The sequence below is a fragment of the Rattus norvegicus genome, chromosome 2 (genome assembly GCF_036323735.1).
Source record: "Rattus norvegicus strain BN/NHsdMcwi chromosome 2, GRCr8, whole genome shotgun sequence".
In the NCBI taxonomy this organism is placed as follows: Eukaryota; Metazoa; Chordata; class Mammalia; order Rodentia; family Muridae; genus Rattus; species Rattus norvegicus.
Genome location: NC_086020.1, coordinates 225,906,620 through 225,922,546, shown reverse-complemented (window position 1 = coordinate 225,922,546; position 15,927 = coordinate 225,906,620). Strand labels below are relative to the sequence as shown.

The following is a 15,927-nucleotide window of genomic DNA, read 5'->3' as shown; positions in this document are numbered from 1 at the left end:
GGCAAGCTAAATTAATCAGATGACATTTAGATGACACTGGCATTTTCCTTCTGATATTCTCTGAAAAATATAACGACATAATTAACAAGAATAAGGCAGTACATACTTCGGACTAAATTAGTGCTCTATTTTCAGAAGGCTATGCTTTGAAGGTGACCAATCAACCCATAAATACATCATCTCTTTGTGTTTTACTCTTTTACTGTTTCTGGATAATGGTAACAAACATAGCTTGGACCCTGAGAGTCTAAGATTAAACTGAAGAACCACTCTCTTATTCCTCAAGCTACCTTTTTTAGGCTCAGTTTCATGTTCAATAAAGTAGTGATGATTATATTAACTCATAAATCTTAATATTAAAAATCTACTGCATAATATATACTAAGTATACATTGCCCAAGCCTGTAAGTACAGAAAATGAGTCTGATGAATGTAGAAGTTAAATTGAGTATTTTTTATAAAGAATTTTACAAGTCTGACATTTATAAGCCTTAACTCACTCTTGTTGCATCAGCATCCTATGTGAAGATGTCATTTATATTCCAATTTTTGAACTAGGAGGTGGAAGGAGATTAAGTAACATGGCTAAATTCTCATATAATGTCTCCAAAATAATAGGAGGCAGAATTAAACCCAACATTAGGTATAAGAGTCTAGAACATTAATAATTTTATTATATTATCTCTTGAATGGAATAAATACAATCAATGAAATGGTTCATAAACAGATCAAATGAGGAAGTAGGATTTGCAACTGAGGTTCAATATAACATACTTACCTTCTGTTACTAGCTCATCTCAAAGAGAAAAATAAGGCAAAACCAGGCAGAGCAAAAGGAAAAACAAAGCAAAATCTCTTTTAAAATACAAAAGCATTATTGAGTTAAAATTGATGGTCCAAAGATTTTATTATATTGCTTCTCCTCTCTTGAAACAAGTGGAGAAAAGAAGAGTAAGCCTTTTAGTAGGATCTGTGGTTAGCATCAATTCCAGATAGCTGTAAGTAGAGTGGGATTGACTCATGCAATTCAACATTGTATGAAGACCAAGTGAGTCATTGACAAGTAGAAACAAAATGGTAGAGCTCCTAGAAAGTGGAATATACAAAGGATTCAACAGAAGGCTTTTCAGAGCACGTTTTATAACAGCAAAAATTGGTAGGAAGGGTGATTGAAAAGGGTGAAGGAAATGCAAAGGTGGACATTCAGACCATTATAGAATGATTTGGGTTATATATAGTTCTGAAAGCTTTGAAATTTTTGACCTTAGAAAACTATGAAAATTCAAGAAAGACAGATTAAATAAAAGATAAGAGATGAATGACTCATTCTATAACATGGACTTTATAACTTTTGGGGAGATTAGCAAAATAGTCAGAGGCAATTGAATAAAAGAACCAAACCTAAATGGCCCATTATCAAGGGCAGAAAAAAGACTTTTAATTTTATTCTGTTTTGTTAAGTAGATTACTCAGGCCAACATCTTCTGTCAAATACAGACTTAGACTTGAATAATCACAATGGTTTAATTTTGGTTATAGATTTTCTGGATCATGAGACAATGGGAAGACATACATCTACATATGTTTGTAAGGTGTACCCAGAAAGCATTGCCCTATAGGTTATGGAGTTGATTCTGAAAGACTCACACTGAAGAAGTGTGCCACTATTTAATGGGCTGGGAATTTAGTGGAGAAGCAAGGACTTGGGTCTTACAGCAGTGATAATGGTTTTGCTGGATGTCAGATAGACAGACAAGCAGCAAAGAATATTCTTGGCTTCAAGATATAGTCAATCAAAGGTAAACTGAAGGAACTTTATTTAAGAAGGACACTATGATTTAGAGCTGTCTAGGAGCCACTGTGCTAATTATGTAAACTATTATTCCTATTATTACAATCATTATTACTATTTCTAAATACATGCACACTCACTGTAGCTACACACAGAGAGACACAAAGACACACAACATACACACAAACACCACAATAATACATACATAGGCATTAGTGAGAGAAATTTTCATGTTCAGTTTTTACCCAAATGTTAATAACAGTCTACCAACAGTTCTGTGAACATAATCTTAGGCATTAGCTAATTTAGTTGTGTTACCAACGTGATTTTTATTTAAAAACATGTTTAAAATATAATTAATTTTGAAAGATGAATTATAATATTTGTGACATATATTAGAGTATTTATTAATCGTGAATTGTAAAGTGTATACTGATGACATATGCATCTTTACTCATTAGTAACTGATGGATTCATGCGACACCCGATTAGAATGGTGGTGAAGGTTGAGATGCTCATGGGATGCTCATGCCTAGTTTGTGTTTGCTGAACTTCTTCCAGATGCTGAGAACCTTCGAAGAAATTCATTATCATTTTTGTTAGTGCCTTTGTTACCAAGTTTATACATTTTGAGAGAGGTCTTTAACCCTAATTTCCCTTATATGTCCTGTTTTTGTTTTCAAAGTAACTTTATCCTCCAAACATGAAAGTCCTTCATAAACATTTACATTAATATTGTGAAGATTTCTGTTCATAATTATTATTAACGTCCTAATTTTTTTGTTGTTAGTGGTGGGGGTGTTGTATGTTTTTTTTTAAATTTTTTAAAGAGAGCTTCTCTTTGTAGCCTCCGCTGTCCTGAAACCCATTCTATAGACCTCGCTGGCCTTGAACTCGTGGAGATCTGACTGGCTCTACCTCCCAAGTGCTGGTGTGTACCATCACTGCTTGGCTGATATGCCTACTTTGTGAATGTGAAAACTGAGAAGCAGTGAAGTAGTTTGAAATGAGACTGGAAAGGCCAGGATTCAGTTGAGGTGTGTGTAGTGCACAGTTATCAGCACCCCATTTTCTGGCCTCAATTTCATTGAGAAATTAGTGGACAAGGATAATATGTTTTCCTCTGTCTTGTAACCTCATGGTTTAAAATATGTTGGGTAAAGCAAGCAAGTAAAAATAGTCTATCAACAGATATAAAAGGGTATTCTAAAACTTTGTCATGCTTCAATTTATTTCTTAATCTTTTATACTAGTTAGGCATTTTAGATATTAGCCATTATTGTTGATTGGAAATGAAATCCTGTCTGTTTCCCACAGAGACTAAATTCCTCTGAAGAAGTTTCCCTTGGTGACTAATATTTACATAAAATTATAGATTTGAGATAAGACTGCTAGGAAATTTGGTTAATATATGAAAGTGGTGATTTAAATAGTAATGGCCCCATAGGCACATATTTGAATGTTTGGTCAATGGGGAAAGGTGCTACTTGACAGGGATTATAAGGTGTGGCCTTGTTGGAGTAGGTGTGGTCTTGCTAGAGGAAGTGTATCACTGGAGGTAGACTTTGGGGTTTTAAAATACTAAAGCTAGGCTCAGTGTCACTCGGTTGCCTGTGGATCTGAATTTATAACTCTCAACTTCACTCTTGAGCCAAGCTTGCCTGCATGCCACCATGATTCCTGACAAGATGACAATGGACTGCATCTCCGAACTGAAAGCCAGCCCTAGTTAAATGCTTTTTATTTTTAGTAAAAGTTGTCATGGTCATGGTGCTTCTTCAAGCAAGAGAACACTGACTAAGACAATAAATGTGATTTATAAACTTGCATTCCAGATTTTCTTCTCCCCTTCTGACCTCCTTCTCAAAATTTCTAAGAAAATTCTGCTTTCTAAACAATGTGGCAAAAACAATACCCCAGAAGAATGGAATCTTTAAATTTTTTAAATATAAAGCAAAGCAGTATGAAAATATGGAAATGCTAAGAAGTAAGTGTTAAAAGGGTCTAGAAATAACCAAAGTTATACAGCATTGAAAGTAGACATCAGTTCATCTGAGTTAGTATGTATGCACCTAATCATTGTCTTTCTCTGCACCATTGGTCTGCAAGGAAGTCAGGTTCTTCATATGATGATGAAAAGTATTCACTAGTGCATAGAGGAGATAGCAGAATGTTCTTATGTTTCAACTTCATCTCATTCTTTACATGTATTGTTGGAATATAGTTTTCAAGTTGTGTTTAATAAAATAATGATCACATATACGTGATGTGTGTTCCTATTATTTTGGTTGGTGGAGATCTAATAAAAACATTTATGCTAATGTTTTATTCTTTGTGTACTTTCTCTCACTACCAACATCTTTCTCTGGACTTAGGGAAGATGTATGTTCATGGCATTTACCTTCTGAGGGGACCAAACCCAGGGCCTTACGCTTGCTAGGCAAACGCTCTACCACTGAGCTAAATCCCTAACCCCGAAGATTTTTTTATTGGGTTTAATTTGCAGAATTTCAAGAATTCTATAGGGGAAAGAAAGTCAGCTTTAATTTCTGTGTGGGTAGCTTTTTGCTGAGTCCCAGCAGTGATGTGAAAAGTGAAGTTATACCACAGAATTTTCCTTTAGCCATAAGCAGTTGTGCCTATAAATTCTACTTTCTACAGTAGATTTTTAATCCAATTCTGATGTTGGTATTCTATTTAGAAAACATTAGTAAGTCCTTTATTCAGAAATTTCAATTATTATATTACAAATATTATTTTAATACATTTATTGATAATTTCCCCCTAAAATAAACCAGACCAAGTATTTTTGTGAAATCTGAATAAATGATTTTTTAAAATAGAAAATTCAGATTTTTTTCAACACTTTCTCTGTTCTTTTTAGGTCACTAAAATTTGTTATCAGACAATACATAGTATTATCACAAATAAGATTGTGTTTCTCAGATTTCAGAGGCAAATTTATGAAAAGATAGTTTGTTTATAGAGTTTGCAGAGAGCGGTTTATAAATCATCTCCCAAGGCATAAAGGAAATTGATTATTTATATGCAGAAGTCATTTCCTTGAATGACTGAAGTAAAAGCAGTCAAAAGATAGAGGATGAATTAATCACCCAAATGTCTCTGACTGGACTATGGACTTAATCTGATCCCCAAGAAGTAGAACAATTGAGTCACTAGAAGAGGGGAGGGGCCGTTGAAGTCACCAGTATTTGTGTAGAAGAGACATTATTAGAATAGATGAACACTTGTGCTGAATATTCTGTCACACTGATGCCTGAAGCAAAAACTTGAAAGGGTAAATGATTGAATCCAAGGTTGCATAGTTGAAATGCTGATTAGATGCATAAAGCCTAGCAGTGAGAAAAATATCTCAAGGTAGGAATTTATGAATGAAATTTATACATGGTCATGGCCTGCTGTTCTTGGAATATATTACTGGAGTAAATGTAGCAACAAAATGGAAACTTTTCCATCGCCCCAAACAATGGAGAAAGGAAATTGTTTATATCATTCATTCATCCTGTTTTTATTTTAGATTGTTAGATCAGAATCCCTGTAATGACCTCAGCACCTTAGTGATTTACTTCAAACTACATAAGATAAATGAAAATCATAGTTGTATTTTGTTTTAGTTTTGGATCTACAGATGCAGATATTATTATACTGTAGTCATCACCAAGTATTTTGCATAAAAAGATGGTAGATTCTAAGATGACCTCTTCTGGGTCATAGAATAACCTGGAAATGCTTAACAAAGCTCTATTGTGTTCTACTTGACATCAAAGGTCAAGGAGTGCAACAAAATGGGATCTTTGACAGCTCATGCCCTTCCTTTCACCTCCATTTTATAAGGAAGTCAAATTCAATTTCTCATCCATGTGGAATGGTCTTTCTCATGCATTTGTTATTCTTCTAAAGGAATTAGAATTAGGAATTAGGTTAGGAACCCTAACCCTAACGCTAACCCTTGTTAATAATGCCAAAATCTAGAGAGAGAGGAGTTGTAGATTTGAGTTAGTAGGAAAATATTTATTATTCCTTATACTGATAACATTTTGTTGATGTCTCTGTATGAGACCAAGCTACGGTTAAGTTTTGAAATATTATGTGACCTCCAGAGGATGGCAGGTCAACCAATGGAAGTACAAGAGTTAGAGAAATAAGGAAGTTCCCAGAATCTATGTGAACAGAAATGACTGAAGATGACTTTCAGATAACCAAAGATAATGTTTCTTCCTGTGGAATCCAAAAATCAAATGAAGAGACAGAAAGACTGATTACATTTTCTAATTTTACAGAACATCTGGAAACTGAACATCCCATTATTTATTAAATTACTAGGAAAACATTAACTTTACATGGAGTTTTTGTAAGAATTGATTCCCTCTAAGCTTTAAGATATCAGAATGCAATCAGATATATTAGAGTCTTACACTGGCTCATTAAAGGATTTTGGAAGTATATGAAATATATAGTTTCTTGGCAAGTTAGAATAGTAGCAAAGAGAGATATACCCACTTACTCTACCGAGGTCAAACAGATATTCATTCCAGAAGCTACTATTTAGAACCCCACTTCAGATGCCCAAGCATCACGACAAAAACATAAACAGCACAAAAACCCAAACAATGTGTCTCTTTCAAAAATCAGTACTTCCGTGCTAAGGCTGTCTTGAGGAAAGTAGCTTATGTAAATATTAGTGTCATGAGTAACCCATACTATGGGAGTAGTCAATGTCTGTATGACTGGATTTGAAATCCACTACTCAAAACACAATATATGTTTGATACTTTAAGTAGGACCAAAGTCATGACTTGTTCATTTGTAGACTCCAGGGGAGAACTTGGTACTATTATTCTGCTGAGTGAGTATATTAGTAGATTTCCTTGTAGTTGTTATTTTTATGCCCACAGAATAACTAATCTCTAATTGCTCATCAGAGAATCTTCTTTTTGCAGTAGATGGCGGTTAATACAGAGACTCGTAACTGGTTAAGAGGTAGAGAACACAATGGTACGGAGTGCTCAGCTCTAAGAAGATGTCTATATTGCACACCCTCTCCGCAGAGCCTTAGGATTCATTGTAGAAAAAAGGGAAGAAAAAGTAAAAGCCTGGGGTAGTGAAGGACTGTACATGAGGATGCTATTGTGCACATGGTGGCTGCAACTTCAAGTACAGGCCTTGTATAAAACTATGCCAGGCACAGTTTAAGCATGGAGGAGGGAGTGTTTTAATTTGCTTCCTATTGCTGTTGTAAACACCACAATGAAAAGAAATTTAGTGAAGAAAGAATTCATTTTATTGTACAACTTACAGTTCATCCTGAAGAGAAGCCAGATCAGGAACTCAAGGCAGGAACCTGAAGGAGGAATTTGTATAAAAGCCCATGGAGGATCGCTGCTTATTGGCTTACATTTCATGACTTGCTCAGTTTCTTGTATCATATAGAACCGCTTTTCCCAGGGGTGGCACCACTCTTAAACTCTTGGGCTTTCTTCATGTCAATCATTAATCTAAAGCAGTGCCCTAGGTTTGTCTGCAGGCTTATTTAATGGAGATAATTCCTCGGCTGAACTTCTTCTTGCCAGGTAAACTCTAGTTTGTGTCAAATTGACAAAAATCTAACTAGTATAGTTTCATCTCTAGTTGAGAAGCTATTGTTAACTGGTGACTGCTGGGTAAAAGAGAGTCAGTTTATTTCTTCAGTGATATGGCACCAGGGAGGCTACCCATATGCTAGTAGATGTCCCTGCACACATGGACAAGATAGCTTAATGGACTCAGTGGATTCCGAGGGAGAGAGAGGGAGAGAGAAAGAGACAGACACAGACACAGACACAGAGACACAGGAAAATTGGAAGCAATACAGATGATACAGAGACAGAGACACAGAGAGAGACAGAGACACAGAGACACAGAGACACAGGAGAAATTGGAAGAGATACAGATGATACAGAGAGACAAACAGACACAGAGAGAAAATGGGCAAGAATAACAGTATGGGATTTGGGGAGGTATTGGAAGAATGAATGGAAAATGGGGTAATATGCATGTACTTGATAATTTGTTTTTGTAGACTATAAAATAAATAAAATAAATACTACATTTATAACTGTATGTCAAAGTAAACCACTGAAGGTATCAATTGTAAGAAACTGAAGTCATTCTATATTTAGGTCCTCATCAAATTTCCTTAAAGAATAGCCCAACTATCCAGCTAGAGTATTTCAGGGATACTCTCCTATCAGTGCTGAGAATGCTAAACATGTGGCATAGATACTACCTTAGAGTTGATAGGCAGGAAATCACATGCCCTGTGATGATGGTTACACCTACACCTAAAGCGAGGAGGAATTGATCATCAATTTACTGAACAAGCGGTGCTCAGGGAATGTGCCTCATGGAGTCAGCTAAATATGATTATAGTAATAACAGTAAAGCGTGGCTTTCACACTTCCCAGGACCGTGTTTCTCTGTGTAGCCCTGACCATTGAAACCTTCTGTGTAGACCAGGCTGCCCTTGGACTCAGAGATCCACCTGCCTCTGCCTCCAGAGTGCTAGGATTAAATTCATGCGCGACTACCGCCATGCTGCAAATAACATTTAAATCCTAATGAATTCTTTTACCAGTGTACTAGGGATGTTTACAAAATTCATAGGTATGTGAGTTCATTGTGGAAAATGATATGCAATTCACTTATAGCTCATAATTCTTCTGCATACATTAAAGTACCTCTATGTTACTTATGACAAGAAACAGTCTGTGCATGTTAAGTTTTGACGCAATTGTGTTTTTCTTAAATGCTTTTACTACATCCTGGTTTAAAGCAATTAATGAGAAGTGCTCAGAAACCAAAAGTGGTCTGTATTCCTGTAGGTACCTTGAAGTGGTTATTTGAACAAATGAGATAAATCAACAGTAAGATGATTGGTAGAGTTTTTTAAAGACTCACAATTTCAGAAATCCCCAATGTAATTAGCAATTGCTCTTTAAAATGCCAAAGGAAACCATGGGCTATAGATTGACCCCACAGCTTGTGGCTGGGGTCATTTTTGGGTCATTATCTTTAATGGCAGACAGGCATCAAAATACTGTGAAAGGTTAGAGGCTCAATCTATATTTTGATTCATATACCTTTGAATGTCACACATGTCTGTCACCAACATAGCGCAGAAAATATTCCAATGTCGTCCTTTATTTACATGGTGTTCAGTCCTTCTGGTCAAGTGGTATTCAGTCAAGAGCTTCAGTATTGTGCAGGTGTCTGGAAATGAAGAGAATGAGAAACACCATATTTTATTATCTATAAAACCAGCAGGAAAGTTGGAGGTTGGAATGGACAGTTGAACGGTGTGTGGATAATTGAACTCTGTGAATGGGAAGCCGGCCACTATGCGCTGACAGACAGCAAGGACGGCTTGCACAAGTGAATCAGACTGTGTCAATTCATGCACCATATGCAGAATGATTGGGTGAAGCTGAAGCACTGAGGGGAAGTGGGCCGAGGGAGTGACAGATGGATGCTAGGGATACATACACACATTTCTTCTCCGTTTCTATTACTTTCTCTGTCTCTAAACCATCCTCCTCATTCTACAGTATGGGACTTGAGTTTCATATTCAAGTTTCAGAGGCAGAAATGATTGCTGAATGTAACCTATGACAGTATACCTACGTAAAATATCAAGTAAACAATGAAGTAGGTTTCCTTCCTATCCCTGCATTGCTAAAAATTCAACTTTGGGCTTTGCTTTTTCTGAGGCAGCACTCAACCACAAGTGGTCATCCTCCCCCCAAAATAAGTCTGAAGAATATCCGAGTTGACAGGCAAGGAAAATATAGTATATTGAGACTAGCATACATGAACTAGAACAACTTGTAATAATCTTTATTGAAGATATCATTAAAGAAAAATTATCACTGGTTTGCATATGGACCTGTAATCAATTACTGAGATTACCCAATTGTATTTATTCTTCTGTATGCATTTTGAGATTTCTTACAAATGTTTGTACCACATATGCTTTACAATGGTTTTTAAGAGTGAATTGTGTGTGTGGGGGGGGCACACTTTCTAGCTTCATATAGACATACACTGTTATTCTGTTCAGCAGGTATAGGAAACTTCACAGTGCTGTGCCATATTATAATTATAAATAACAATTCTCTTAATGGTGGAAGATAATATTATCCATGTAATATTTTCTAACTTACTATTTTTATTTTTATATTTTGCTCCTTACACTCTTGACAATGCTCACTTTTAGAAAGAATAGAAACTTTGGATATCTAAGAAACATGAAAAGGTTTTCATTAACAGTCAAAAATTACTGTCCATCAAACTATTCACATTAAAAACAAACTTTATAAATAGAAAGAAGAGACAAGGGAGGAACAAAAAGCCATTTGGTTAGTGAGGTCCCCTCACCCCTCTGATGGTGCTGCGGGCACTGAAGAAAAGGCCTCCTGTGGGCTAAGTACATGCTCTACTACTGAACCATTTTCAGCCATGTTTTTGCTCTTAGCATCTCATAACATCTATTGCAAATCACCTTCATAAATCATATTTAAGGTGCAAAGTTACAATATTTCTGAGGACAGAAAATTTGCTTTGTTTCTTTTTATGTTAGCCTCTTCAGACTAGGGTAGAAAAGATATATAGCTACAATGTAATTATAAATGAATTAAACAAATATAGACTTGATGTTACAAGTCATTATTTCAAAAGAAGACTCAGGAACAACACTCTCTGATTTATCATTTAAAAGTGTTAAAGACTTGGCTACCCAAACTTGAGACTAGTTCTTCCATATGTAATATGTATCCTTTTAAACATTTCAGTTCTTTTAATGAGAGGCTAAGCAAGCCCAAAGAGAATGGTTTATGAAACAACTACTTTCACATAACACATTTAAATTCTGATATTTTACTTCAAACTGTAGGAGAAATGCAAGCATTACCTGGCTGTAGGATGATGTCATACAGGTGAAGGCAGGTACTAGATAGAACAAGTCCTGTCATTGGATAAGAAGGAAGGATGGGCGGGAGACAAGTTTTAGAGAGAGGAGGAGACTGGAGGAAAAAGAGAAGCAGTCGAGAGAACATGGAGGCAGATGTTAAGATTCCTTTCTGCACATTTATGGGTTGTTATGAATATTCTTAAGGGATGGAAGTGTACAGGCCATTGTATGTCTAGATGAGCAAATTATATATTATCAATGGGATCAGAGGTTATTGTGTTGTGTGTTCTTTCATGTGGCAATTTAAGTTCAAGAGAGTATGTGGTGGCTGGAGACCTGCTATCCTGCCATGGAACTGGGATGTGTATGTCTGGCATGGTGGCAACCTGCCTTGGGAACTAGATGGGTAGAGAGATTGTTGCCAGGTTCAGAGAGAAGCCATTGGCAGTGTGATATGGGACAGAGCAAAGCAGGTGAGAGGCTTTGCTGACTGAGATGAAGATATCTACCAGGTATCTTGGAGCACAGCGGTGCTGGACCTAGAGTGGGGTAAAAGACAGCATTTTTTATATTTTTATAGCAACACCTGTCAGCTCTCCTACCTGGTATGCTATATTTCTAAATAAGAAGCATGGCACACCATGCTCTGGAGTATTCCCACCGTCAGAGCACTGAATTCTGAAGTGGCAGCGTGAGTAGGAAATAGATGCTTGCTGAGGAATCTGCACTCACCAAGTCTCCTTTGTGTCCTTCTTCCACAGAGAGGCTTGGTAGTATGGGTGGTCACTGTGTAATCCAAGGTAATGTGGTAACTAATCAGAGCTGATAGGGTTTCGCTATATAAGCAGTTGTTCTCATACAATGAAGAAGAAGTAGTTCCCTGAAAGTGTCTCTGGAGTAGTTCAGCTCCATGCCCTTTATGACCCAAAGGCATTGTGATCTTACTGAGGCCAGGTAACAATGACATAAAAACACAACAATAAAAGGAAACCAAAATGCATACATACATACATACATACATACATACATACATACATACATAGAAATAAAACTAAAAGAAAATGTGATTTAAACATATTTTATGTGTATATTTACATAATAATGTAAAGTGAAAAACTCCTTAATGTTTGCATGAATAGGGTATATAACAATATCTCATTCATTTGAGTAAGCTTTTGTTCCTACAATATTTCTTTAAGCCTTTTAACTATGAAACTGGGGCTAATTAGCATTTTGGAGGAAGTAATGTATCTCTTAACTTTCTAAAATAGCTCTCCTGAAGGGACCCATCTGTCAATTGTGAAGGAAAGCAGTAGCTATAAATGTCACGAGGTAGGGTCCGTGATGTCAGAACGTATGTCCTTTGCTTGAGTTATAAACAACTGGCCGTCCTACTTCGAATGGTACTTTTCTTAGATGAGATCGTGCTCTGGCTATTATTGTAACTTGCATTTGCTGGGACCCGAATGTCGCTTCTTGCAAGAACATTTACTCATTGATTTTTCAGAGGCACTCACAGAAAAGCAATATAATAAGAGCCACACCGTAACCAGGAATCAACCAGAAGATGGGCCATGTTCTCAGATCTGTGGATGTCTTCTGTGCCTACAAAGACTCAGGCTGAACAATAAATATGCACAGCGGTTATCCTTTGAATTAATCATATGATTTACAGTTTCAAGTTAATTGACTAGGATGTAATTATGGCTATGATGGTAGCTGGTTTCTAGGGAGGATTTGAGTTAAAATATATGTGAATTTCTATTGTTTGAGAAATAAGAAATTCAAATTAGGGCTCTCTAACCATTGTTTTCTCATCACCCTGAGGATACCACAGAGAGTTTCTCTGAAATCTCAGAGGTCAAATTTATGGGAACATAAACTGAAACTCTGTTTTGACTTTTGAGCTTTCAACAAAATTGAGTTTACCTTTAAGGATTTTGATTGGAGGAAAACAAAGAATAACAATAAGATATTAGTCCAAGTATTTGAACATGAAACATGTCTGTTCAGTGTTCTTGAACCCCAAAAGACCACTAAGGAACAGATTCAGATGCAATCACATAAATGTCTTTTATTTAGAATCTCTAGCCCAGGCCACACCATTGTCATTGACACAGCAGGACAGGAGTAAGAAGCCAGGAGCTTGCAGCAGAACAAGGTTTTATAGGAAGTGGTAAGGAAGCAAGAGGGTTTCTAGCCTGTCACAGGTCTGACTGGGGCACCATTATGGAATTTTGTTGCCCTTTAACATAGTTGGCTGGTGCTAAGAGCCAAACTTAACTTTTGCTTTCCTCCTTACTGGTAATTGTTAGGGAGTGAGTGTCAGGGGCAGGCTTGTAGGAAACTGGTGCTAGACACTGGATTATTGGAGTATAACCAACTGGTGCTAGGGGCTCACTTGCTAGTTAAGTCCTTAAGTTCAACCTTAGGTCAGGCTCTCTAACATGGAGTCTGAACCTAAGATTTGGTCTCTCAAAAACATTGAAAATGATCAAGTCTGCAAAAAAGTAGTGCTCGTTAACCCATTGGGTAGAAGTGAGTACTATAATACCCTGAATTTTTTAATTTTAAAATAATTTTACTAATTTTTTTTATTTTGTACACTGTACTTTGGTCATATTCATTCCCCTCCCCCAACCTCCTCCCAGATTCGTCCCTCATTCTCTAACCATACAACTTTGTGGTCTCGCTTTTGTAAACCATAAAGTTCATTTTGCTGTTGTTGTTGTTGTTGTTGTTGTTGCTGCTGCTGCTGCTGTTGTTGTTGCTGCTGTTGTTGCTGTTGCTGCTACTGTTGTTGCTGTTGCTGTCTATAACTGTTGTCCACTGTGTGGCCTTCCGCTGGAGCATGGAGAACCAATTGGATATCACACAATTAACGATGGTGAACTCTCGCTCTCCTGGCAGCTAGTGACTAGCAGTAGCTCCAGGTAAAACTTCAGGCTCATGTCTGCTCTCCACAGTGGGATTCATTTTTCTGACTTGATCTCGTGCAGATCTTAGGCCTACTATTAAAAGAAAAGTAAGTTCATATATGTAATTTCTTTTCAGATACAGTGGTGGACACAATTCACATTTAAGTAAAGTTAAATGGACAACTTAAAATATGTGTAGTTATATAGCCCTTTGGAAGAAGATTTTCATGAATGCTTTAAGAATTTCATATAACGTATTTTTATCACCTCAGATCCACCTTTAACTCTTCCCAGAATGATTTATACCTGCTTAATATACCCTATAAAATATAACAGATATTATATCTTTAATAAAAATTAAATGTATATGTATGTGTGTGTGTGTGTGCGAGGGCAAATTCCTGAAGATTGCAGAAGTGGGTGATGGGGACCATACAGAGCTGTTGTTACATAGGAAGAACGGCTTCCTGAAGTGAGTGCTGGAAGCTGAACGTCAGTCTTCTGCAAGGACGGTATATGCTTTTTACGATTGAGCATCTCTGCAGTCCCATATTTAAAGATTATTATTATATTATTGCCATTTTGAATTTTCAGGATATAGATTGACCTAAATTGTATAAAGTTAGCATTTACAATTTCATAGATGTAATGCATACTGGCTATTATAATTTCCCTTTCATCTCTATCCCCCTTTCCTCAAAGTCTGTTTCCCACATTTATATCTTTTTGTTGTTGTTGTTGTTGTTTTGTTTTTTTCTGTTTTTTTTTTTGAGATCCACTGATTTTAATCAGGACCATCTTTGTGAACATTGGCTTGGAACTAGCCTGCCAGACTTCTAAGTAAGATCAAAGGTTAATAGCTGACATCAGATCAATATACAAGTATGCTGCCTTCTAATTAATAGTGAATAAAATTTATTAATTAAATTTTTTGCATTATATAGAATGTGCGCTTTGAATAAATAACCTTTAATGTATACAAATAGAAATACAAGTAACTCATTTTTATAAAGGTTATTTCTTGCAATAAATGCATTATATTTAACACTGTGTTAGGATGTAGAAAATACAATAAAATGTCAAAGGTATTATAGAGCAAGTAGTAAATGTCACATAGGAATCAGAGAAAGGAAAATCACATGCAGTCTTTGAATGGCCCCAATGCACTTCAAGCCCTGCATGCCATGTGCTGTTAAGATCATAATAGAAGCCATTTAGACTAGGTAATTTTCCCATCATTTTTGTCTTGAGGAAATTCAGGTTAAATTCAAATAAGCAGATGAAGAAGAAACAATCCTAACAACCTGTTTTCAGCAATCATACACTTAGCTGCTTCCTCTGGGAATTGGAGAAAAGTCATTTTAGTGGATCACACAGCATCAGTGAGTAGGAAAACAGAAAATTATGTATTTGTGTTAAAATAGTGAACGTATATGGGATATTAACTGAATTAAGCGTAGGTACCTGAATTATCTAGATTCCTTGATTGCAAAACCCAAATCTCTTACAATTTAAATACCTAAGCAAAAACTTTGGTGACTTATAGTGTTTGTTTTTATTTGAGGAAAGATATTGAGGTTTTTAAGCATTTACAGGGCATTTTTAAAGGGCCACAGGGCTACTATTTATTTTTAAAAAGTGAACAATAATCATAGTAACTTTGGTTACTTGCAGTTTCTCTGCAATAACACATTTCATTGAGATTTTTATCTTATCCCTAGGTAAAATGGCTGCTTTCAAAACTTAGGGGTTCTCTGTAGGTGTCAAGGCAGGTGGCAATCTGAGAAGAGGTTAAGAATGAAACCTCAGTTCAGTTGGACTTTATCAACCTAGACCAATATTTAGGAAGTATGATCCTAGGTGGTTTATTACCAGTATGCTTAAACAATATATAGTTTAGAAAAAATTCTCAAAACTGCATAACAAAGTGTAATTTCATCAAAACTCAGCTCAAGGTATGTGTCATTTCTCCTAAGATGTGTTCTTAAGATTGGCTGCCTGTTCTAGTTTAAGGGGCTACATAGGATCTGTCCTGGCCTCTTTCATATAGACTGGGCCTCTAGTCCTTGCTGTGGGAGTTTGCGGGAACCCCTATGTATATAATATAAGGGTGATTACTAGCTATCTTTGGTCCTAGTCATGGAAGACTGATATGGCCTGACCCAACAGATGTCACAGATCACCAGGTTATTAACCACCTCCAAACCCTGCTTTCTGGATGGAAGGACAGGATTCACATTGAAAAGACAGCA

The 15,927-nt window shown here is 36.3% G+C and overlaps 1 long non-coding RNA gene across 1 annotated transcript; it reads right to left on the bottom strand.

Annotated features, from left to right (window-relative positions):
- Nucleotides 1–8,931: 8,931 nt before the first annotated feature.
- LOC134485768 (uncharacterized) lies at nt 8,932–11,638 on the bottom strand. The gene is made up of 2 exons (XR_010064019.1): nt 11,490–11,638; nt 8,932–9,061 (listed from the first exon to the last, which is right to left on the bottom strand). It is a non-coding gene; the product is annotated as an uncharacterized LOC134485768 (long non-coding RNA).
- Between the last annotated feature and the right edge of the window lie 4,289 nt (nt 11,639–15,927).